Source organism: Rhinolophus ferrumequinum, chromosome 21 (genome assembly GCF_004115265.2).
Source record: "Rhinolophus ferrumequinum isolate MPI-CBG mRhiFer1 chromosome 21, mRhiFer1_v1.p, whole genome shotgun sequence".
Classification (NCBI taxonomy): domain Eukaryota; kingdom Metazoa; phylum Chordata; class Mammalia; order Chiroptera; family Rhinolophidae; genus Rhinolophus; species Rhinolophus ferrumequinum.
The window spans coordinates 40,684,276-40,707,015 of NC_046304.1; the positions used below are offsets into that span (position 1 = coordinate 40,684,276).

General features: G+C 40.5%; 2 long non-coding RNA genes across 2 annotated transcripts; both read left to right on the plus strand.

The window, feature by feature from the left end:
* The first annotated feature begins 74 nt into the window (after window positions 1-74).
* Window positions 75-4,232, plus strand: LOC117013832 (uncharacterized). Its single transcript, XR_004421381.1, has 4 exons — window positions 75-314; window positions 673-820; window positions 2,581-2,970; window positions 4,125-4,232. It is a non-coding gene; the product is annotated as an uncharacterized LOC117013832 (long non-coding RNA).
* A 4,756-nt stretch (window positions 4,233-8,988) lies between these two features.
* LOC117012693 (uncharacterized) lies at window positions 8,989-18,368 on the plus strand. Its single transcript, XR_004421220.1, has 3 exons — window positions 8,989-9,124; window positions 11,259-11,378; window positions 17,055-18,368. It is a non-coding gene; the product is annotated as an uncharacterized LOC117012693 (long non-coding RNA).
* The last annotated feature ends 4,372 nt before the right edge of the window (window positions 18,369-22,740 follow it).

Genomic DNA, 22,740 nt, shown 5'->3' on the forward strand with positions numbered 1-22,740 from the left:
GCGCCATTTTGAACGGGAGCTGTTGGGGGCGGGGGTGCAGTGACTGTATTTCTGGAGCCTACGTTTCCGCCCGCGAGTCTCTCTCTCCAGGGCTTCTTTTTCGAATCTCATCACAGCTGGCCATTTGCGCCTGACTTTGTAGCGAGGCCTTTGAGGTTTTAATCAGTGAGCCCCTGCTTATCTCTTTGCCCGCTGCTCTTTGCCCTTTAATGGTCTTTATGTAGCTTTATGCTTCCAGACCCACTGAAATTTAAAAATGTAAGAGCACCCAGCGCGGGTACTGGCCTGCCCCCAAGAAAGAGCAGTAATGAATGGTTGGTTTTAAATTTAAATTCTGCGTGAATTCAGGCTTTTTTTCTGTAGGCAGACTTGTTTTCCTAGGGGCTGGAAAGTCTCAGAGTTGGCATATATAGGTATTTAGCTTATGTGTAGCCTGGAAAACTAGTTAATATTCTTCTAATTTAAAAGTGAGTTGTGATTATTTCCTATTTTTATTTTTATTTTATTTTATTATTAAATATAATATTTATAAAGGTAATTTGTGTCTTTAACAATCTTTGTCATTCCCCAGTGTCGTTTCATTTTAGGCAGTATATGTAGTGGATTTTGAATGAAATATGCCCTAAATTGTGTCTTTTTGTTTTTAACCTCGATGTTGTTCACTTTCTACAGCACCATTTCCTCCCTGGAAATTCAGAATTGGTCATCATCAGATGGCATCGTGCAAGAAGAGTGATTCTGCCAAATGGGTTCTCTGATGGTTTTATTGTCCCCGCTATCTCATAGTTCTCTTCATATTTACAAAAGATAATAAGAAACGGTAGGATTTATTATCTTTCATTTCTCACAGTTAATTAGAAAAAATAGTTTTTCCCAGCATAAGGAAAGGAAAGAAAAATAAATTAGAAGAGCTGGGCATGCTTAGCAATTTAAAATTAAGAACTAATAAATGAGTAAGTGACCTGAAGATGGGCCAGAGACAGAAGAAAATATTCAGGCCAGTTTCGTAAACCCTCACACTGTACCTGAGAACCAGAGTGCTTTGTTGGGCAAATCAGATGTTAACTAAATCACAGGTGGATCAGAAAGTATATGAGGAAAGAACTGTTTGAACTCTGATCCACTCGTATTAACTTGCAAAGCGATAAAAAACAATTAGGATGGATGGGGAGTCAGGTTCTTGTCCTTTCTCTTTCTCTGCCCTTTCTCTTTCTCTGCAAGTCACTCGCCATGTCCCTTCACCTGTCTGAGCCCCTGTTTCTTTATTTGTAAAGTGAGAGATGTAGTAATTAGATGAACTTAATGATTGTGTCTTACATTTTTTGATACTTTGAATTTGAATCTAGAAATCAAAGAGCTGTTGTTCAAATAATTACCAAATCCAAAAAGTGACGTTGGCTCTCAGTTCAGTGATCTGACATTATTTTCAAGGCTAGAGAATAATGCAAACGTATTTATACCTCAAGTTTGTTACTAGGAAAACTAAATTATAAGGGAAAATGTCTTTAATCTCTCCACCCAGGAGTAATATTTATCACTTAGGAAAGATGGGTCTGCTGGAGAGGTTCCTGTGTGTCAGTTTATGAGCTTATCTACCCATAATAAGGAGCCCTTTGTATCCTCTGTCAAGTTGTATAAATGCAATAGAATGATGTGCACAGCCCTGCAGTGTCTACTAAAGAAATCGGAGGAGGTTCCGTCCTTAAGGTGCTTAGCATCCAGCTGGAGAAGATTCTGAGACATTTCTCCAGGTCATCACATGTCTGCCCATCCCATCTGTGCCTTGCTCTGATAGTCAAGGTCGTTTTAGAAACAAAGTGGAGCTGATTCGGCATCACCTTCTGAGCAACCCTTGCAATGATAATTGTCCCCCTGTTTTTGCTGTCTCCCTTTTTCTGGTCACTGCTCCCCCCAGTTCATGCAGCCTTGGAAGTATTGTCAGACAAGGTACCCTGCCCTCCCGAGAGGGAGCACAGAACCCAGGCAAGGACCTGCACCACCCCTGTTGGAGAAGATGGCACTGTGAAGCAGACAAAGGTGGTCTTCAGAGCCCCTTTGTACCCTTCGCTCTGCACCACCTCCTCTCTTTCCCAAGTTCTTTTAGCATTAGTAACCTAATATATCACTCTTCCCAGGAGTAAATGCAATTTAAGGAGTACTGCCTGAGAGCAATGCCTAACCTAAGGAAACAAATCTCTAATTGCCAAATTTCAGAGACTGACTTCTCTATTGTGAGCGGTAAGTGGATCGCAGTCCTTATTCTTGCCCCTCCACACACAGGTTAGCCACCCCTGCCCTAAGGCCAGGCTTTCAGGGAGCCTTGTTGAAAACTTCATTTTACAGCCCCATCTTAGCCAGTTTTAGGGAGACAGCGTTGCCATCTATTTGTTTTCTGTCAGAGAAACCTATTTCCCAAAATGATGGATAAGGCTAGAGAACGAACAAAATGGAGAAAGGATATGGAATTGTGAAAGAACAGAAGATCAGCTGATGCAATGCAGCATTCTAGCTGCAGTCAGGTTTTTTTTTGTTGGGCTTATTTTTAGTAGTAGTATTATTAAATAGGTTTTTTCTCTTTAGAGGATCATGGACAAACACCCATAGTCACTGAAATCAATTTATTTGAAAATTCTGAGTGGGCAAGAGGATAGAATCCTCCGTGGAAAGGAATGAATGTTGCTATGGAAACCAGACCATCCTTTAGTGCAAGCCCCAAAGCACTTGCCAGGCTGCCTAACCCTGCATACTAACATGAGTCCAGAGAGCTGCCTGCATCTCCGAAGAGAGATTATTCAGATATCGGCCTGATGAACTTCTATGCATCTTGAGAAAAGGAAGTCAGAGTCTCCTGGGAGTAGCTGCACTTCCTAGAACATTAAGACACTCGAGGCCCACAAACCATAGCTGAGTGGGATGACTATATTGGCTACCTGTGACAGCTTTCCAGAGGGCCCCTGAGAAAAAGTGCAGGTATGTCTTAAGTTTTCTCCTAAGGGCAAGTTTACCCAAGGGCTGTTTCTAGGGCAAGAAATATGTACAGCAGCGCTTTCCAAGAGAGGGAGAAGACATCTCTTGAGCAGAAGTGTGACCAGAATAGAGGGATAAGTTCAGTAATTCTTGATGGAAGGTGTTCTGGGTATACTGTGCAACATTTAAACTCTATAAACTCAAATGTTGTCACGTGAGAATTAGATAATTATCATAGATACATAACACATTCAGCACCCGACCCAGTGGTTACACAGCAGATATTACCACTACCAAGAGTACTATAACTAATGCTAATAGCACTTAACCAATTGTACAGTCTAACTCAGAGATGGGGAACTATCTCCAAATAAGATGTTTCTCAGAGTGAAATGATCTCTGCTTCTCCCAAGAGCACTTTGTACTTTCCATGCTGTACAAATAACATTATATTGACAAGAAGTGTTTTCAATTAAGAAAAAAAACCCCACTGAATCAATATCACCATAAGCAATTTATTTTTATTGAGTCACCACAGTTGAGTTTGATAAACTTCCCCTGAACAGCTTTCATGATTTCAATTAAACCTCCTTCCTAATCATCAGTTTTGTATTTTTGAAAAAGCAAGTTGAGTTTTGCATTATAAAATCAGTACAATATTTTCTTTCAGTAACTTAAAAGAAGTCACAACCCCACTTCTTGAATACAGTCACCAATAAATTAGGTCTATTTTCTTTTAGTCCTCCCCTATGTATTCCCCATGCATGTTATTATTAAAAAATTTGTATGTATAAAACAATTGTATATAAAACATTGTATATATACATTGTTTTATATACAATTTCCCAAATATATATATATGTATATATGTATATATGTATATATATACAATGTATATATACACAATGTTGTATTTAAAACAATGTATATAAAAATGTATGTGTTGTTTATATGGTTGTAATCCTTTAATGAGTGTCATGTGGGTAGGGACTTTGTTTCATTCGTAGGCACGATGAATATCTTGGGAAAACAATGCATATTCTCAGATTGTGAGGCGTGGAGGAATAAAGCCCTATTACTAGCCCCAATATTCCTTCTATAGGTACAAACAATAGTAGGTAAAAACGTTATCTTTGCTGTTTCACCTTTTTTTGCAGGTGGGGATGACTCAAACAATGTTCATAGTTGCTGGCAAAACAACTTTACATCTATGCCTTGGAAATCAGCAGAAGGACATGAATAGATAATTTATAGATGAAATAAAAATACTATTAAAAAATTTGGGAAAAATGACAAGTAATCAAATAAATGAAAATTGAACCAACATGAGGTACTTTTGGGGGGGGCGTTATCAAATAAGCAAACGAAACACTAACCCTTTTTTTATTAACCCCAACCCCATGCCCCCACCCGGTTGGTCCAAATGCTTCCCTGGGTTAGGTTAGTTCTTATTGGTCGCACGCAGCATTGGGGCAGGGCACATGGGCTTGTTTCGCCGGCACTTGATGAGCTGTCACTGGAAGGTGAATCCGGCATTTCCAGAGCTTCCTGCGGCAGCTTAGGTATTGGGGGGCGGGCCTCCTCCCACCAGGCTCTTATTGTCCCTTGGATTGGCCAGGCATGTCGTCATTCACGAAACTTCGAGCTCATTGGTTCGAAAGCTCCAAGAGGGCGGGTGATTGGTTGGTTGCTGTTCCCGCCCCCGCTCCCCTCACCAACCATCTTGCAGAGTGCAGCGGAACTGCTAAAGCCTGCGGTGAGGATGGCACTGATACGTAGGTGTGGCGAAGTTGAGTCGCCGGCTGGGGAGGAGGGACAGCAGTACTTAAGGTCTCGCTGGATTTCCGCACCGTCCGCTGGCGGGAACTAGAGAGCAGCGGGCGGCCTGCGGAGAGGGGTTCGGCTGCCTTTCCCTTCTCCCTCTGTGGGGCAGAGGCTGCGGGGATCCCAGGGCCCTCCGCTTTCCCAAGGGCTGTCAGGTTGAGAGGGAGCAGCCTGCTAGCCGGGCGGAGAAGGCTTTCGGAGGCTTTCCCCGGGACCCCGCGCGCTCGTCGCCCACCCGCTCTCCGCACCCTGGACGTCTTGCCTCTGCTTCTCCCTGTTAGGCAATTAGTGCTTGTGGCAGGGCAGAGTGACCGTGCCAAAGAGGCGCCGGGTCGGCGGCGTCCTCCTCCGGAGAGGCTCCTTGGGCGTGGCGGGTTTGGGTGCCTCTGGCAGAAGAGTAGGGAGAGGAGGAAAGGGAAGCAGGAGGGAGAACCTCGGAGGTGTATTATGTGTGTTTAGGAGGGTAATCGAGCAGGAGTACTTGCCTCACAGCGCAGTTAAGTGGGAAGTACCTTCTCACAGCATGTTCCTTACACTTTATTCTTATCTGTGAGACAAGAAATCTCGATAGTGTTGTCGCCCAACAAGATTTTGAGTGCTATGAGGCCCTGGACTTTCATATACTTTCTATAGACCTTTACTGAAGGGTTAAAGCATGCCTCATTGTTTGGTTGCAGCAGTTCACTTATACCTCATTTATGTCCAGGATGAATGTGTTCCTTTTCTCTGGTCGTAGAATGGCATGGTGTGTGCTTGGACATCATTCATGATGTTAAACTACTGTAGGAATCTTGATTCTCAGAGGTAGGGCCTCTGGAATTTGGTGACTTCCCCTCTGAGGTCACTAGCAGCAGGATGAATAGATTGGCTGTCCCTGTTGTATCTTCCCTCTGCTCTGCCCAGGAGCAAGCTTTCCTTTGGTTAGCAGTTTAAAAGGGAAATTGTAGTATTTGGAACAAGGATGTGTGATTTTGTTCTTTTTGAAGAATCTTTGTAGACTTCCAGGAGCTTAGTTAGAGGCGAAGACACAATACTAGCTTTAAGTCTTTAATTAGAATATCAAGCTCACACTACAAGTAGGCTGATGTGTTAAAAAGACTGTAAATTTCTGCAAAGCTAGTCTGTCTTTAATATTGCCTTCCTTTATAGAATCTATCCTGCACTCTGAAAAATAAAATACTGAACATTTATGCTGTTGGAAGTCAGTGAATATAGTGATTACCTTTTGAGGGGTAATGATTGGGAAGGGGTACAAGGAGATCTGGGTCACTCGTAATCCTCTTTTTGATTTAGTTCATGACATTTCATTAAACTATACAGTTATCATGTATGACATGTGTTTATATCCATGTGTAAATTATATTTCAATAGAAAGTTTCAAAAAATTGGTTGAGAGTAAGGGGATGGTCAACCCCGGATACTATGGTATGGCCTCAACTTTGGCCTAGTTAATTTCTCTGATTGTAGTGCAGTTTCCCAATGCTGTATTTCCTCACCTCTGAAAATTTTTAGTTTCTTTTCTGGGTATTGATATTGTCTGCTAGCCAAAGGCAACTACTAAATTTCTAAGAGATATTGCTATTTAACCTACTTTAAGGACTTTGCTTCACATATGTAAAATAAACTAGTTCTCTGCTTTATAAGTTTCCTTTCAAGAGAGTTTAGATGGGGCCGGCCCGGTGCTCAGGTGGTTGGAGCATTGTGCTCCTAACGACCAGGTCGCCGGCAGCCATCGTGAGCCGGGGCGCAAGGCTCAAAAATAGGATCATGGGCCAGGGAGCTGTGTCCTACACAACTAGACTGAGAAACAACAGCTTGAACTGGGGTTGGGGGCGGGGGGAGTGTAGGGGGAAGGAGTGTTTAGATGAATTTATTGTGGCATTGTTTCCATACTTAAGGTGACTGAAGCCTGCCACCATGGTGGTAGCACTGAGACTGTGCTTCCACATATCCTACTTGGAAACTGCAGTGGAAAAAGAGAATTTTCAAAAGGCTTAGTTGAGTTTCTTTTTGAAAACAAGACACACTACTACTTATTGGCAAACTGGACTTAAAATTGTTTAAATTTTATTCGATGCCACCTCCAGTAAGAGACCTGTATTTTATGTAGTTTGTATATCTCTGCAAAGAACAATTATTTGACTTGCCTTTCTTTTCATATAGCTAACAGAATTCAATGACAGTGGAATGTTTTTGAAAAACTGTTTAATATCTGTTTGGGAAAGAAGAGATGCAGATTCTTATGGTCGGTTTGGGTGGAGTAGGAAAACCCACCACCGTCTTGTATAAATTAAAGCTGAGAGATTTTGTGACTGCTGTCCCTACAATAGGCATGTTAACGACCTGTGACAAGACCAGTTTACAATTTAGCATGTTCTACTTTTACATGCTGCTTATGTTATTGTATATTTCTTTTTAAAAATCTTGTTCGTCCCAACAGCGTAAACTTTTTGAGGACAAAAACCATGTAATATTTCCTTTCCTAATTGCTCCCTGATCTCTGTAGCACATTCCTAGGTTTACAGGGGAGTCATATGAACACATGTAGGCTAAGCAAATGTAACCCTATCTGCTTGGCAAAAAAGAAAAAGATGGTAATGATTAAAACAGTGAGGGCAGTTATGCCCTCCTTTCCTCAGCATGTGTCCCAGCCTAAGCCTCAGATGGAGTCAGTCTTCATTCCAGCTTGCCTTTCTAAGTGGAAACATCTCTCCAGACTGAGTATGTGCCTAGTCTTTAAAGATGCAGACTTTTACCCCCTTCACTCTGGTTCAAGACAACTACTTGAACTGGTGTCCAACTGAAGAATCTGATTTGTTCCAATGCTATAGAACAATCTGGCATGTAATTCTTCCTGGGAACCTGCACTGTGTTTTGTGGGCTGTTTAAGTGTTTTGCAAACGCAGTTCTGACAGGACTTAATTTTTGCCTTAAGAACTGCTTCTGGATCCAAACTCCAGAGTGAGAATAGGCTCCACAGGATGGCACGTGAATGTCAGTGTTCTGAATGTTGGAGAAGGCACAAGAACCGAATGATCAACTTCCAATATGGGCAGGAGCTTCAGAGATTGCAACATTTGAGGAAGGAGGAAACCAGATGGATAAAATGTTTCATGCTCACAATTTAAAAAATGTTATTAATTCAAATAAAAATAGCATAATTGATAGATTTTCTCCAATTATAAAAATAATTTATGTGCCTGTAATTTCATACGTATAGAAAAATATAAACAAGTTTTAAAAAATTACGCCACTACTAAGATTTTGGTGAATATCTTTGTAAAATCATACACACACTGTTTTCCTATTTACTTTGCATTGAACAAAATGTTTGGACCTCTGTTTATGTCATTTCCTCTCTGTGGAATGCTTTCCTGCCTTCTTCCTTAGCTCCCTCCCCCTTTAGCTAATGCCAGCTCATTCTTTTGGTCTCAGTTTAAAACATTATTGCTCAGAGTCACCTTTCCTGACCCCTTGGACTGGTTTTCCCTGTTATAAGTTTCCATAGCAACCAGAACTTTAAAGCAACTCTCAGCACATTTGTCATTGCTTGCTCACTGTGTCTCTTCCTCCCAACACTAAGAGCAAGAATCATGTCTTATTCACCACTTTCCCCAGTGCCTGGCAAATGCCTGGCACATAGTAGATACCCAGTACATAACTGTGTGAATGAATTGTATACCAAGGAATCGTATCCCTCAGTATCGACACCCTTGTGCAGTCCCCTTCCACAGTGATGCAGAGCTTGGCCACCTTGACTTGCTTTGCCTAGAGGACATCAGCAAATGTCATTCAAAGATTTCATAAGTGCTTGTGCCTTGGGGCTTGTCCTCTTGGCACACTGCCACCACCTTCAGAGGAAGCTCGATGCTCTTTGAGGATAAAAAGACCATCTGGAAAGAGAGAGGCCTACCCCAGTTGCCAAGTGACTCAGTAGCTGAATGCAGCCACAGGAGGAAGCCCAGGCAACCCACAGAACTGTTTGTTGGGGAGGAATCATTGTTCTAAGGCACTAAATTTGGGGGCTGATATAGATCAACATCAAAATTTAATAATTGGGTAGTATTCCATTATATAGCTATATTTTTAACAAATTTCCATTGTTGGATGATTAGGTTATTTGCAACGGTTTGTTTTTGTAAATGATGCATCTTTAACATTTTTGCAAACATGTATTCTATCTCCTTGCAGTTATCCCTGGAGGGGCACTTGCCATGTTAAAACTTGTGGACATTTTAAATGTGGACACACATTGCCAAACTGCTCTCCAAAAAGGTTGTGTCACCAACTATAAAAAGTGTTCATTTCTCTGAGGAATTTGCCAGTGTAATAGGTAAAAAACACTGGCTTCTATCGGAATTTCTTTTATTATGAGTGAATATATTCAAACATCCATTGGCAATTTGTATTTGTTTTTCTGTGACTTGTTTTTAATATTGTTCAGCTGTTTTTCTGTTGGGATGTTTATCTGTCTCTTACTGATTTAAAGAAGGACATCATGGGTCAAAAACAACTCTTGTCATGTGTCAGTTGTTTTCCAGCCTTCCAACTTTGTTTTTTCTGCATTTTGCCATACAGAGGTTTAAAATTATCAGGTAACCAAATTTACCATTTTGTTTTTCTTCTTTTGGTTTCAGTATCAATTTTAGAAACGTCTTCTCCGCTTCAGGATCATAAAAAATATTTACCAATATTTTCTCCTGCTAATTTTATGGGTTATTTTTATTTTATTTATAAGAACATTATTTCATCCATTTGAAGTTTATTTTGTTTTATGAGTAAGGTAAAGATTTCGTTATATTTGAATAGGCTGGTGCTGGCCAATAGAACTTTCTATAATGATAGACATGTTCTTTGTCCTCGCTGTCAGTTTAAAACAAGGTATGACTAGAAGTGAGATTTGAAACTGAGCAGGCCCAGGTGATGGTGGGTCTTGACAGCCACATTGGGGATATGGGTGTGGGAAGCCAAGGGAGAGATTTATTTTTATTATATTTTAAATATTTCAATAGAACATGTGTAAAGAAGTGATATGACCACATTATGTGTTTTTGAGAGCTTTGATTAGAAAATGGTGAATGATTGAGAGAGGAAGAGTGGCTACGGGGAGATCAGTTTGGCTTTTCAGTAATTGACACCAGAAAGGATGGTCTCTTGGATTAGGGTAACTTAGATATTTAGAAGGTTGAACTGATAAGATTTGGTAATGAGATTTTGGTAGTGAGAGATTTGGACATGTCAGGGATGCCTCCTAGGTCCCCAGCTTGTGGAATGAAGTCACTGGGGGTGGCAGGCTGAAAGGGTAGAAGTCCTAAGTTTTTTGGGGTTTTTTTGACATGCGCTTTATTGGAGCCTTTGAGGCATCTAACCAAAGATGTGGGGTAGAAGGTTGGATTATGAGCCTGAAGCTCAGAAGAGAGATTTGGGTTGGGGTGACGTAAATTTGAGAATTCTTAGCACAATGATGGTCATGAAACCCCAGGAGTGAATGAGATTACTTAGCGGGGTGTGGAAAGAGGAGAATGGATGCGGGAGGATGTAGTCATGGAAACTCCATTGCGTAAGGGTCAACTGAATGTGGCTGAGCTCACTAAGGAGACTGAGAAGGTGCAGCCATAGAAATTGAAGGAAAGTGGGAAGCCAGGGAAGAGTTGCAAGATGGGAGTGAGCAGTAGTGTCAGATATAGTCAAATTTATAAGAACTGAAAACCGTTTGTTGGATTCATTGATATGGTGATCACTGCTGACCTCGGTGAGACCAGATACGGAACATGGTGAAGCAGAACTAAGGTGTTAATGAGTGAGGTGACAAAGCAGGTGCAGTGAATGCAGCTAAACTTCTTAGAAAAGTTTGACTTTGAAAGGGAAAATAGAGGGTGGTAGCCGGTGAAGATGGGAGATCAAGGAAAGATGTTTTTGTTTTTGTTTTGAGAGATGTAAAAGACTTTACTACGCATGCTAAGAAGAACAGGTTGGAGATATTTGGAAGGGGGGAGAGAATAACAATAGGGAGATTCCAGACAACATGGGTAGATTGCATTCAGCATATAGGTGGATGGAACTGGCATCAGATAGTTGCCCCCTTCTATTGTTCCAAAAAGGAGGGAGAAAAACGTGGGTGAAGATGTAGGAAGGTTTCTACATTGTGTCGTGTGAAGTGAAAGTCAGTCCCGTTAATGGCTTCTGTTTGCTCTGAATTAAAAGATCTGTAAGATCTTTTACTGAGAGGAAGAGAGAGGTGCCAGGTTGGAGGTTGGAGAGAGTAGAGGTTTGAGACACCTGTCATGATAAATGGGAGAGCAAGCTTACACATTGCTTTTTATGTTATAAATCTTTGACTAGCAAGCTACTTTCTAAATTTAAAGTCCAAATGTTAAAGCTGTCCAAATGTTGGTTGAAATTATTTTGATTTGGATTGTTCAGTCAGCAGAAGTCTTCATTAGAAATTCTCCATCTTTTCAATTTAGATTTCAGTGTGGAGATGGTGAAATATAAAAATACCAGCTTCCCAATCTGGGATGTCAGTAGCCATTGCAAAATCCCTTACTTTGTGATTTTACTGGAGACATTACTTCAAGGACACTAAGGTAAGGGTTCTCTAGTCTATAGCCTTGGAACCGTTCATATTAAATGTGTCTAAAGGTGGATGCTTGAAGCAAAACCTTGTGGTCCTCTGTTTTATTTGGACTAGCAGTCACTCCTTCTCCTTTGATGGCCCACTACACTTACTGGAGAGGTTTCTTTTTGAGAAATGGTCCCTGCGTTCCTGGAAAAAGTACTTAGGCTTTAATGGCCTACATAAGAAACTCCTCTTAAAAAAGAAATGGTTAGAAAATGGTTATTATGATGAATTTCACGTTTTGTTTGAGAGTTATATGTACCTTAGATGAAGTACGAGTTTTTGAAGAATTTGAATTCCGTAAACTCTGTTAAACCTGTTGAGAATATCTAAAAATCATGCCTCTGGAGAGAAAGAGATGAACAAAGATGGCTGAAACCCCAAATCCCAAATCCCAGCGTCTTGTGTGGTCACAGCCCCTCCCTGCTGCCCTACTATTGTGCAAGTACCTGAGTAGGCGTGAGTATCCCAGGTCATTACTGGAGTTTTTATCATTGGTTTCTTCAAGATAAGGTTTTTAATGTGTCCCCCCTCACCCCGTTCAATCAATCTATTTGAGTTTCTTTCATTGGTTATATTTTGGATAAATGATGCCTTACAGAATATTGCCTGTCAAGATATTCATAAACTAGTCACATTGTTTTTACACCCTGATTCTCATGTAGAATCATAACCATATGGCATCTACAAATTACTCTTTGGAATTTATTTGGAGTCATTTAATTTTGAAGTTTCTACTACTGATGGTGTTTTTATTGCATGCGTTTCATAGTACAGAAATATTTTCAGTCTTTTCAGACCAAATACTCAAGTCAGCTGTCTCTTTGTATCTTGTATCATTATTTTAGCTATTACCTTTAGCACTTAGCTCTAGTTATTTTCTCAGCTTATAGATTTTAGAATGTCTTTCCTCAAAATAGTGCACTCATTTTTTTTTAATTAGTGGAAAATTTAAAACAAATACAAAGAAAGAAAGGATACATAACGAGCACCCATCACCGAACTTCAACAGTTATCAATTGACGTTTTGCCCAGAGTATATTATAGAAAATCCCAGACATGAAGCCTTTTGCTCATACATTCTTCAGTGTTTATTTCTAACTGATAAGGCCTTTTCTGGTTTTTTTAAACATAATCTCCATGCCATATCATGCCTCCAAAATTAACAATAATTCTTGAATATTTAGTACCCAGTTCTTGTTTAAATTTTTCCAATTGTATCAAATATGTCCTTTCTACATTTGATTTGTTTGCGTTAGGATCAAAGTTCACACTTTGCATTTCACTGTTATGTCTCGTTAGTCTCTTATTCTACAACAGTTCCTTCCTCCCTTTTTTCTGTGCCTTTTTTTGTTGTTAGGTGTTTATCCCACATTCTTGATTTGGCTAATTATTGTGGTTTCATTTAACTTATTTGCCTCTCTATGGATATCCTATAAAACAGTAGTTTGTTTTAGGGGCTTAATTAGATTCTGGTTCATTTTGGGGGCAAGAATACTTTATAAGTGGTGCTATGTACTTCCACTTAGGTATCACATCTTAACACAGAAGTGTGGTTGTCACACTTTTAGTGATAAGTGGGTTCAGATGGTCTCAACCTAATTCCCCCAAAATGAAGTTCCCCATTAGCCTTTCACCTAATGGTTTTAGCATCCATTGAAGACGATTACCTAGATCCATTATTTCATTAGGAATTACAAAATGGTGGTTTTATAGATCTTGTCATCCCTTCTGCGTTTATTAGCTAAAATTCTTCTAAACAGCGAATTCCCTTATTAAATAATTTGGTTTCTCTGAAATCTAGTTTGTACAAGAAAGGCAGGAAAAATGCTTACTTCTTTCCCTGTATTGATTTTCAGTGAAATGACTTGCTGCCCTAGTGACTTCCATGAGGACGCTTAGTGTTTATTTTGCTGTGTTTAATCCATTGCAGACAATATTCTTTTTGAACTCAGAGTAGCCATTTATCTTGGATTGGCACTTGCCATATTGGCCAAACCATTGTAATTCCTCCTGTATAAAAACTAGAAAACATGGGTTTGAACCACAGCTCTGCTATGAAACCTTGGGAAAGTTAGGTAATCTTTTTCTGTCTCAATTTCCTTAACTGTAAGATAGAGGTAATACCCATTATGCTGGATCACTTGGCTTAAATGAGATTAATTTTGTAAAATGCTTAGTTTTATGGCTGGAAGGTAGCAGACACTCAGATGGAAGCCTGTGTTTGTCTGGGTTCTCCAGAGAAACAAAACCAATAGGGTGGATGGATTTAAATATATGAAGAGATTTATTATAAGAAATTGGGTCACATGTTTACGGAGGCGGAGTAGTCCCAGGGTCAGCAGTTGGCAAGCTGGGTACTCAGGATTGTACGTTCCAATCCAAAGGAGGAGAAGACCAATGTCCCAGCTATAAGACAGGCAGAGAGAGTGAGTTCTCTCTTCTTCCTCCTCTATGTTCTATGCAGGCCTTCAGTGGATTGGATGAGGCCCCCCACCTTGGGGAAGGCAGTCTGCTTTACTCAGTCTGCTGATTCACATGTGAATGTCACCCAGACACACCCTGTGTCCTCAGGGACACACCCAGAGTAACGTTTAACCAAATATATGGGCACCCAGTGGCCCAGCCAAGTTGACACATGAAATGAACCTTCACCGGTCCCAAATTGTCAGAGGTTTTACTTCATTCCCTGGCACGATTCCTTTTGCCTATCCTATGCTTACTTGGCACATTAAATCACCAAGTAGAAATGCCTTTTTGTTCTCAATCTTTTATTTATAACAAGTCTGACTTTACAGAATTTCCGTAACTATTCCTTTGATAGAGGGAAACTGGCTATATTCTAGGACCCAAGGGCGGGTCATTTAGACTCATCATCAAATTAGCAAATGGGGCCTATTTGAAGAATGGACTTGCTATCTGTGGTGGGTCCAGGTGTCTCAGCCACAAGTAGTCTTGGATGCTGTCCCTATTTTTTCTGCCAACTTCCCAAAGGTCAGCCTGTCTTTTTTAATAAAAATTTTCTTTTTCATCAGTATATTGAATATGACAGACTTAGTGAAAGCTTTTAGCTCTCTATTAAGACACTTAACTGTGTGTAGGTTTCACTTGGATGGATTGGAATTTGAACTGTTTGTGTGACTCTTAGTTGATGATATTATAAAGAATGCATAAAGTGGTCCATTAGTTCTCACATGGAAAGAGTTTTCTCTTTGATTGTAGGTTATTTTAATTTGTTAAATGGCAATATATTTATATGGTTCAAAATTCAAAACGAAATAAAAGTATATAGTGAAAAGTCACTGGCTCATTCCAGTCCCCTACTGGCCCAGTCCCCCTCCTGTAGACAACGACTTTCACTTCTTGTATATCCGCCCAAAGATATTTTATGCGATACAAACAGCTATAGATGTATATCCCTCCCCCTTTAAAAAATGAATTGCAAGAGAACTGACTCTGGGTGGTGAACACGCAATGTGATATATAGATGATGTATTACAGAATTGTACACCTGAAATCTATGTAACTTTGCTAACAGTTGTCACCCCAATAAACTTTAATTAAAAAAAAAAAACACAAATTACAGCATACTATTCATGTGTATGTTTACCTTTTCTAGGTTCTTTTAGTTCAAAAGTGTAGTCAGTCTGATGCTAGGTTCTTTTGTTTCTCATGTAAGGATGCATACAAAGCAGAGTATAAAATAGGACCTAAATATTTATAAACCTTTATTTTTATTAAGAATGGCAAAGGGATAATATGCCAGCTTCCACCCTGTCCGTTTTGCACTGGAGACTAATGATCTTCTAAAGATCTCTTCAAAGTTCTGGACAACCTGGTTTACTTAGTGATGACCAGAGTCCAGAGCTGCTGGTAGTGTTTTAATCTTTGAGGGGAGTTTTGGATGTTTTGCATTTAAAAAAAAAAAATCTGTGCCATAACATGCATGACTTTGACTCACACGCAGGCCCCAAACATTCAGAAGCTGTGAGTTCCCGTCTGCCCGAGTGGGAGGCAGTGGCTGAGTGGGCCGGGGATCATGGAGGGCAAGGACGGACGGCCAGATTGGTTTTCTCTCCCAGACACAGTGGAGAAATCTCAAAGAAGGAACCTCATGTCCTCTCACTGCCCTTTCCTTAGCAGCAGCGCCCCCAATGCAGTGTCCCTATAAGTGGCGGCTTAAGCTGAGCACGAATACCTCCCCTCCCAGGAGGCCGTCCTGAGGCAGCTTATTGTACCTTCACTTCTGTTGACTCGTTATCACGTTGACTTCCTGTACGTTTTGCCTACTGACCTCCAGTCTGCTGATAGAGCTACACAAAACTAGGTAAACCTCTCTTTATGTCATAGCCCTTTAGATATTTGAAGACAGCTGTCAGTCCCCGCAATGAGTCTTCTCTAGGTAAAATGTCCCCAGTGATAGCAATTATTTTTCTTAGGACGTGGTATGTGATTCCTTTGCCATCCTGTCGTTCTTTGAATCCCTCCGGTTGGACTGTGTGGGCTCTGGCGCTGACCGTATAACATTCGCAGGACATTCTGACCGACATACACGCAAGTGTTACCCTACTGTTTGTTAGGGTCGATGTCAGTCCAGAATTTCACTAGTGAACATAGTGGATTTTCAAAAAAGAAAATAACAAATTTTTAAAAAATTATAAAAACAGAGCATGTTCATGGTATAAATATGCAAATAGTTCAGAATATCAAGTGAAATGAAATATTTTAGCCCCATTCCTCAGAGTAAAACATTGCTAAGTTTCTTACCTCTCTTTCTAGAGGTATAACTTTCTCTGCCTATATAAGCAGTTATATGATTGTATTCGTATTTAAGTTTTGAAGAGCATATCCTACATTCTGTTTTGCAACCTGCTTTTCCCCTTAGCATATCTCTGACGTTCTTCCATGTCAGTTCGTCAGATCTGCCTTATTCTTGAATGCCAACTTACTCAAATTTAGTTTGAGCTTACTATGTGCCAGGCACAATTCTAGGCATTGGGGACACATCAGAGAACAAGATAGAGATTCTGCCCTCTAACGCTTACATTCTAGTTAGACGCGATGGGTAATGAAAAACGTGCTAAATAAGTAAATGTATAGTCACATGTGCTGAGTGCTATGTTTAAAAAGATTAAGGAGATGAGTTTGGAGGTCACGGGGCAGAGGTCATGCAGGTCTTGCAGACCATCATACTGACCCTGACGCCACGACAGCGGGAGCTGTTGCAGGATTGTGACGGAAGAATGACTTGATCTGATTTTCACTGACTGCTGGGTTGGGGATACACTTTAGGGGAGCTAAAGCAGGAGCAGGAGACCAATTAGGAGGTTACGTCAGTAATCCAAGTGAGAAAAGATGGTGGTGAGATCAGGGGTGGCTGTGGAGGTGGTGAGAGGTGGTCAGATTCTGAATGTATTTTGATGGTAGAGCCAGTAGGATTTCCTAACGTGGAGTTGTGGGAATTGAGAGAGAGAGAGAAAAAAAAATGGATGAGTTCAAGGTTTGGGGCCTGAGCAACTGGAAGGCTAGGGTTGCCATCAGCTGAGATAAGACTGTGGGTTGGGACAGGTTTTGGGGGAAGAGTGTAATATTTCATTATACGAATACAACATTGTAAACTGACTTTTGAATATTCTCTTTCAAGGATCTCCCCAGTGTTATGAACACAGCAGAGGTAACAGACAAGTTTGGCTTACGTTCCCTTCGCCAGAAAAACTGGTGCATTCAGGTTACTTGTGCCCCATGAAAATGGGCTTTAAGAAGGCCTGGACTGCTCTCCAACCAGCTCAAAAACCGGAAGTGACTGGGAGCAATCCATTCCCTGAGCATCATGGCAAAATCAGCTGGTCTCTTCTTTGTGCATGGACGTGTGTGTGAGGAGCCAAGCGTGGGTGTGTGGCTGGGAGTGGGGGCAGCTTTCTCACACCGTGCATGTATCATGCTCTAAGAAAAGCAGTCAACATTTTAAGAAAAACCAGTGTTACGTTTTAAATGCTGCCTTCCATTTCAGTAGCTTTGATGATCGTTTCTACAGTTGATGGAGGAATCCTAAGGGCTTACCTGTGCACTAGCCAGAGTGGTCTTCATGGGGCAAAGGAGGAGAGTGGGTGCGAGGACCGAGTTCAGGTGTGCAGCCCTGGCTCTGTTGTCTCTGCATAGCTGGTATCTATAAAAAGGAAGGAACTGTCCTTCTTTCCCATCACTGCCAGAGCTAGCAGCTCACTTTTCAGTGCTTTAAAGCAAATGGTCCTCAAGAGAGAAAAAGCATTTGCTTACCATTGGTTTGAAGTTCGCATTTGAACTTTTCCTTTAAGTTATATTCCAGCCTCGACTTCCTGGTTTATGTGCTTTATTTCAAGGAATCGGTGATCTTTTTCACTAGAATATCCAGATTCCATTAATAGTATAAAATTATCCAGTCTTCTCCTTATGCTAGCTCCTTCTGTCATTTGCCTCTTATTTGCCAAATGGAGATCATGTGGGGTAGCAACCCAGAATGAGGTAAAGGCTCTTTATTGGGGCCACACAGTCAAGTGAAGAGTCTGGGTAAAGGAAGCAAGGTGACAGTCATGTTTGAGTCCTTGTGTCACCACCTCAGGTTTCAGGCTCCTGAGACTGCTACTCCCACTTTGTTTGCTCTGTGCTGAATGTTCTACGCTCAAAGCAGGAGGTTTGCTCCCGGGATGGAATCGTCACTATGTATGGTACCTTAGTATGACTTCTGGTTTTGGTTAGTATCTGTTCCCAGAACTACACCTGTAAGTTCTGAGAATTTGTGAGAGAATCAAGCGGTTCGTTTAGGGGACAGAATTCTGGGCAACTCCTGATATTACCCCTGAGCTGGTGCTAAATTTTCCTGTGAAAACTGTCTTGTCTAAGAAAAAGAAATGCATCCAAATTGGTAAGGAAGAAGTAAAATTGTCATTATATGCAGATGACATGATACTATATATAGAGAACCCTACAGACTCCACCAAGGAACTATTAGAGCTGATAAATGAATTTAGTAAAGTAGCAGGATACAAAAGTAATATTCAGAAATCAGTTGCATTTGTATATACCAATAATAAAATATCAGAAGGAAAAATTCAGAAAACAATCCCATTTACAATTGCTTCAAAGACTATAAAATACCTGGGAATAAATTTAACCAAAGAAGTAAAAGAGCTGTACTCATAAAATTATAAGACACTGAAGAAAGAAATTAAAGAAGATATAAATAGATGGAAACACTTACTATGTTCATAGATAGGAAGAATTAACATAGTTAAAATGTCCATACTGCCTAAGGCAATATACATAGTCAACGCAATTCCTATCAAACTACCAAGGACGTTTCTCACAGAAATAGAACATATAATCCTAAAATTTATATGGAACCATAAAAGACCCCAGATAGCCTCGGCAATCTTGAGAAATAAGAACAAAGTGGGAGGTATAACGATACCTGACATCAAATTATACTACAAGGCTACAGTAATCAAAACAGCATGGTACTGGCATAAAAACAGACACATAGATCAATGAAACAGAATAGAGAGCCCAGAAATAAATCCATGCCTATATGGTCATTTAATCTACAACAATGGAAGCAAGAATTTATGGTGGGGTAAAGACAGTCTATTCAATAAATGGTGCTGGGAAACCTGGACAGACACATGCAAAAAAATGAAGCTGGACCACCTCCTGACACCATATACAAAAATAAATTCAAAATGGCTTAAAGACTTAAATGTAAGATCTGAAACAATAAAATTCCTAGAAGAAAATATAGGAAGAAACTTTACAGACATTACCTGGAGTAAGATTTTTACTGATATATCCCCTTGGGCAAGGGAAGTAAGAGAAAAAATAAACGTGGGATTACACCAAACTAAAAAGTTTTTTCACAGCAAAGGAAACCACCAATAAAACAAAAAGGGATCCTACTGAATGGGAAAAGATATTTGCCAATGATACATTCGATAAGGAGTTAATATCCCAAATTTATAAAAAGACTCAACTCCAAAAAATCAAACAACCCAATTAAAAAATGGGCAGAGAACATGAAGAGACATTTTTCTAAAAAGGACATACAGATGGCAGACAGACATATGAAAAAATGCTCAACCTCACTAACCATCAGAAATGCAAATAAAAACCACAATGAGATACCACCTCACACCAGTCAAAATGGCTATCATCAATAAATCAACAAACAACAAGTGCTGGCGTGGATGTGGAGAAAAGGGAACCATTGTGAACTATTGGTGGGATTGCAGATTGGTGCAGCCACTATGGAAAACAGTATGGAGGGATCTCAAAAATTGGAAAATGGAACTACCTTATGATCCAGCAATTCCACTCCTAGGTATCTATCCAGAGAAATCCAAAACTGTAATTCAAAAAATTTATGCACTCCTATGTTTATTGCAACACTATACACAATAGCCAAGACATGGAAACAACTGAAATGCCCATCGGTAGGTGACTGGATTAAGAAACTGTGCTACATTTATACAATGGAGTATTACGCAACCATAAAGAAGAAAGAAATCTTACCATTTGCAACAACATGGATGGACCTAGAGAACATTATGTTAAGTGAAATAAGTCAGAGAAAGACAAATACTGTATGATCTCACTTACATGTGGAATCTATAGAAAAGAATAAATGAATGAACTAATCAGGAGTAGTTTCAGAGACATAGAGGAAAAACTGAGGGTTGCTAGATGGGAGGGGGGTGTGAATAAGGGGGAAGGTGAGGGGATTAGAAAGCACAGTCGGTAACCACAAGACTGCCACGGGGATACGAAAGTTAATTTGGGGAATGTAATCAATAATGTTGTAAAGATTTTGTAGGGTATCCGATGGACACTTGTCTCATTAGGGAGACCACCTAGGGAAGATGTAGATGCCTGATCACTGCACTGTACACCTGAAGCTGAACAATAATGAATGTCAACTATAAGTTTATATGTGTGTGTGTGTGTATATATGATATATATACATATATATCATGTATATAGTTACAAGAAGTGGAGTACAGCATTAGGAATAGAGCTGAAGCTGAACAATAATGAATGTCAACTACAAGTTTATATATATACATATATATATATACACACATATATATGTATATGTATAGTTACAAGAAGCGGAGTACAGCATTATGAATGGCTCTGTGCGAAGTCAGAGGGATAGTGGATGGGGGGAGGGGGATTGACACAGTGTGAGGGATATAAATGATAAATGTCTATTACATTGTTTGGTGCACCTGAAACTAATAAAAATAAAATTAAAAAAAAAAAAAAAAAACTTGTCTTGTCTAGACTGCTCTCCAAGGTGCTGACTCCCTTTTCTGATGACAGTCATGTCTTACCTGGAAACATGCTTTATGTTGTCAAAATATAATGAAAATTAGGTGAGCTAGGTTCTCTCAGTGGTCTCAAGCTTGTTTGCCCAGACAGCTGTTGGCCAAATTTGTACCTAAGTGCTTCTACTACTTTACCTTTTAAAATTCCGTTAAAAAAAATCTATTGAAATTACAGAAGAGGAGAATATAAGGTGAATTTTAGTGAAAGTAAACTTTATTTAGTGATAACAATGAAGTTGATATTATTAGGAAGAAATTTCATGCCACGATAAATGTGGGTGCAATGCTTTAAAAAAAAATACTGACTTTAAAGAATGTTCATTGCAATACTGGCAACTAAGTCCAGATTTGCTTGTTTAACCATGGCATGATTCCTGAGAAATATTTAGATTCCATCCTAAATTGGATGGGACTGTGTCTTATACTTTTGTATTCATGCTTCGTACAGTGTACTTAGTACAGTGGTAGGGTTCATCGAATCCTTGTTGATTGGTTGAACAATAAAGAACTTGCTTTGGAAGGAAGAGAGGACAGCCATGTGCTTCTGAATGTCTTGAACTACTTTAAAATCCCTTTCCCTTTCCATCTTAGCAGACTTTCTATTGAAAACCCACAGGGCACTTGTACAAAAGACAACCACAGGGGTGCTGTCCTGGCCCTATGCCTTTAGCAGTACTCCTCACTGGTACTTTCCATGACACTTTCAAACACAGTCTTTCTCTTTCAATGGTTTTTGGAGCTGGTGAGTTGGGGGTGATTGGGGACACTTCATTGTAGTGGCTTTGAGCAGACACTTGGGTCCCCGAAAGCCATGTTCACATGTCAGCTGTGTCCCTCACTAGCAGCTGGCCTCGGGCCAGTTACTCTTAGCCTCCTTGTCTCTGAGTTTCAGTTTGCATACCTGTTAAATGGGGATAATACTTACTTCATAGGGCTGTGAAGATTAAATGTCTCAGACGTCTGTGTGCCTTGTTCTGGTGTTTCCCTGGGGCTCTCTCGATAGCCGAGTGTAAACAGCAGTGCTGGCCACGAACTGATCGGCATTATTTACAGAAGTGAGTGGGAGGGGGAAGGGGGCTGTGTTTAATCTCCTACTCAGTTCACCTAATCCTGCTGAATGCTGCCTGCCTTTCCTAACCATGGGAAGTGCTAACAAGACCAGCTGGGATGCTTGTTCACAAAAGCACATTGTTATATCCCACCCTCCCGTTTTTTTTTCCTTCATTTTTTAAGTGCTGTGGTATTTGGTATATTCACAGTTGTGCAACCACCACTACTAGTTTTCAACTATTTTCATCACCCCAGAAAGAAATTCTAGATCCATTAGCATCCATTCTCCGTTCCTCCCTTACCCTAGGCCCCTGGCAATCCTAATCTAGTTTCTGTTTCTATGGATTTGCCTCTTTTGTGCAGGTGAGAGACTTGGGGGGCTGGTGGGTGCTTCAGGAAGTGCTGAGGTGCTGTTGGCCTGACCACAGTGTCAGTTCAGAGCAATCAGTCCGTTACAGATGAGGCTGAGCCCCAGGGAAAAGACTGCCCCATAGGTAGGCTACCGGGAAGTTTGTTATCTCAAGAGGGAAAGGAACACTACTAATAGTACAGGAGTAATAATTTCTCAGGGACAGCAGGCGTGAAGTGGGACGTACAGTCACCCTATCAAAATGGCCAGAGCTCTGAATCTGGAATCAAAGGCTGATGCTGAAATGAGAGCTTTACCCTTTCGCTGTATTCAGTTGGGCCGCTGAACCTCTGACGCTCGGGCAAGGAAGTCCCCAGGCTTACCTGGGGTACAGTTGTGCGTGAATACCAAGAATATGGGGCAGTGAGGGGGTGGGGAGCTTCATGTGTCAGTTCTGTATATTGTGGATCCTGCAATCTATTTGATCTGTTTAAAATAATGCCTTAACCAGGCTGAGAATATTGCGTTTAAGTTGCTCAGCACAGGAGGGTTTATATGCTTCCTGTAGAGGGAAG